The 3,580-nt window shown below is 38.4% G+C and overlaps 1 protein-coding gene across 4 annotated transcripts in view; it reads left to right on the forward strand.

Moving 5' to 3' along the window:
- Nucleotides 1-2,629: 2,629 nt before the first annotated feature.
- The window catches only part of LOC135220542 (intermembrane lipid transfer protein VPS13A-like), a 311,374-nt gene continuing 310,423 nt past the window's right edge, over nt 2,630-3,580 (forward strand). For all 4 annotated transcript variants that reach the window (XM_064257729.1, XM_064257731.1, XM_064257732.1 and 1 more), the window contains exon 1: nt 2,630-2,872. The gene's annotated coding sequence lies outside the window, so the exon portion shown is untranslated. The remainder of the gene's footprint in view (nt 2,873-3,580) is intronic.

Genomic DNA, 3,580 nt, shown 5'->3' on the forward strand with positions numbered 1-3,580 from the left:
TGAGTACTCTTGAGTTCCCATTTAAATCAGCATATCCTCTTTATCTCCTAGTTCACCAATCCCAGAATCAGATACGCTCTTCGCTCCAGTTATTTGGGTCTCCATCCTGAGTCACAATCTAACGCAACATCAGTTCTACTACTTTGTAAATCTAAATGATGAAACCATTCTTGCATCTCCTTTTTAAGGACTTTGAAATCAGTGAAAATATAATAATAACATTCACCTGTCACACGTAATTAGTATAGCTGCATGGATTTATTCAGCCTCAAAATACATAAACGTAACTTTCAAAACGCGAGTGACTGAGTCACACACCACATCCGATGGTAGTCCGACCGTTAGGCGGAGATATGTTATTGACAAATATTGGTCTAATTTCGTACAACCTTTTATAATACGATCTAATTAGATTAGTAATTCTGACATCAAGGACACCTTTGCTCTGAAGAAGAAAAGGAGTAGGGGCTCAAGCACCCGAGTACCCTCTCGTGCACGCCTCTGGTTAGCTGCAATAGAAGCCTGGAAATCTTTTGTCAACTTGTGATTAACAAGTCTCTTGTGCCCTTGCTGTTTGCTCTTCTGACTACCACAGCTGTGCCATATTCTCTTGCGCGGTTTCGCCAGCTGAAACCTTTGTTAAATAAAACTCAATGGTCTTAAGTTACCAATCAACACAGCAAGTAGGTCTGCTTTATTCTTGTTTCCCTCTCTCTTTCTGGATGTCACATTCATTTCCTCTTTCTCGCCGTTTTGTTTTCGAGTGGAAGCTCTCGCCCCGGCCAAGACTCTTTCTCAGCTGCAGCTGGTGGCTGGGGAACCGAAACAAAATTGGCCTCATGGAAGCATTGGCCCTTTTGGTAGTAAGACCGTGACGAGGGGAGCAAAAGACCTCGTTGAGGACCTCTGGATGACCTCTCACCAACAGAAACGAACTGAAATTGTCTTTCATCTCTCTTAGCATAAAAGTATTTCCCGTGCTCCGTTTGCTTGCATAAAGTCGTTTTCATTCAAAAGAGGGAATTTGTCTCGTGGAATCATGATTTGAGTTTCAAGATGGAAATAATTATTGGAATATGTACGAATCACTCTATTTATTCAATATATTTAGAAATTGCGAATAAAACATACCAAGGAAAGAAGTGTCAACGCTGAAAAAGATAAACTAAGCTGGAAATTATGTTCAGAGAGAGAGAGAGAGAGAGAGAGAGAGAGAGAGAGAGAGAGAGAGAGAGAGAGAGAGAGAGAGAGAGAGAGAGAGAGAGAGAGTTTTCATTTCTCTTGGCGAGTTATTAACAATGTTGATGTCCTCATTGTATTTCCAATAATTCCCGTCGTGTTTATAGCATAATCTTGCCTCCGTTGTCTGCCTGTACATGATAGTGGATTAGTTATTTTTTTAATTTATTAATAAATTTTTACTTTTTATTTTAAGGAAGAAAGAAGGAAGCGCCTACGGGGAATGTCTTATTCTTATCAGCGTTTGTTCATGATTCTTTTTTTTTCTTTCCTTTTTAAGAGAAATCAATCGTTAAATTATTTTAGGTGTGCGCTAATGAAGAGTGAAATCTGATTTTCTTTATTTAACTGAAAATAGCTTACAAGCTCTAAATATTAAAAGATAGCGTAATGCAGTTCCTGTCAGTACAAATATAATTATCCGTTATAAATCATGACTACTTTAGATCTTATCTTCATGGCTGCAGCGCAGTTGCCATACCGGCTCGTTTTACCATTGCATGGTATCAAATAACAAATTGAGAGAGAGAGAGAGAGAGAGAGAGAGAGAGAGACCACTGTACCACTATTACATAGGTTGTTTTATGTACCAAGAGCCTGTGCTGGAACGAGGTCGGCTAAATCAGTGAAATTAACATGAGAGGTTATGCGCTTATTACAATCTCTTTAAATAATGAAAGTTATAATGCAAATATCATGGTATACATACTTAACTGAAATCACGGCTGACATTTTGCAACCAAAAGTTTGCCATAAACACAAGTTAAAACGCCACATCACCAGTGACCGTCAGACGTACCTAAAAAAACTCTCCTATTTTAAAGAATGCTAATTTTATCAAGAATAACAGGCGATACGTTAACCAGAACTAAATAAAACTCAGTGTTACGGAGTCACCCAAGCCAGCCGCTGCTGTCATGGCGGCGAAGCCAACCAGGAGTGCGATCCATCTCTTTCTGTATATCTATGCTGCTGACTTTCCGATCAATGAGTTCCCAGAATGCTCTGCGTGACCCTACCGTGCTTGTTCTTGCCAGAGGGTTGCTGTATAGTGGATTGAACATCAGAATAACTCTGTCTGTACCGATTTTATATATTATTCAGATGTATTTCGTCGGCTAATTGCAAAGAAAATGTTAACCAAATGAAAATGAAATGCCTTATTTAAAAGTTGTTGTAACAGTTGACGAGACTCAATATTTGACAACATTTGAGTAATAATAATTTTTTTGTTATCATATTAACAATTATAGTCGTATTAAATAGCCTTTATAAAAAAAACATGCTTCGTCTTCATCGCCGGTGGTAAAAATTAAATATCTGTAGACGTATATGAATCCCATAAATGGGCAGGTAAAAGACTAGTTGTTAACCGCGCACTACAGCTGGCGCAACAGCCTCTGGAGAAGATAGGAACCTGACAAGTTCAGACCCCTTCCCTCTTGGATTACGTTATATCGCGTGATTGGTGGTGTCCTGGTTAAAAACGTGCTTTACATATATCACTGACCATCTTGGTCCTGTTATCAAGTGTTCTCAGGAAAGCATTACAGACAGCAAATGATGTAAAATACAGACCTTCTCTTCGGCACGGGTGGTCGACTAGGTAACAGCTGGTAGTACACATAAATCGGTAAGTATCAAACAACTTATTGTTACTTCATCGAAGACACGGCTCCATATTTTCCAATAGTCCTTAAACTATATCAAATGTACCTTAGAATAAATACAAAAATGCCTGTTAACAGATTGTTGACTAAGCTATTGATTTTCCTCTTTTCTTCTTACCATAAGGCGACAAATGTTTAATCGATAGGTTCATCTTTCGTTTAGAATGTTTATCACTTTCCACTATGTCACAGAATACGATATCGGGGTCTCAGTTTATCATGATTCGATTAGATTCCGAGCCATTTATACTTCTTACTCATGGTAGGATCGGATGTCATGGCATTGATACTACTCGCTCGCTTATGTCAGTCAGTCTTACATCATTATTTGTTGACACGTTTGAATGTCATTGCTTTTGTTCGTTACGGTGAAGGTGAGTTTGGATATGGAGCTGGGCTGCATAGAAATTGTATTACATGGGATTCTTGATAAATGATAAGCTGATTTTGCCCTAATCATTCAACTAGAAATTGTTTTAGTGCTCGTCAACAAAATGAAGACGGGGCGGGATTCAAATCCTAGACATAGTATTAACACAAGAGTCGAAACATAGTAGAATAACAATGCTTCTTGCTTCCAAGGTGGTCTGCATATTCCAAAGGTTTCGTAAGAAGTAAACAAGTTAACCTTTACAAAACACCCAAAATTGATTACGACGATAACTGCTCCT

This window comes from Macrobrachium nipponense, chromosome 2 (assembly GCF_015104395.2).
Source record: "Macrobrachium nipponense isolate FS-2020 chromosome 2, ASM1510439v2, whole genome shotgun sequence".
Lineage (NCBI taxonomy): Eukaryota > Metazoa > Arthropoda > Malacostraca > Decapoda > Palaemonidae > Macrobrachium > Macrobrachium nipponense.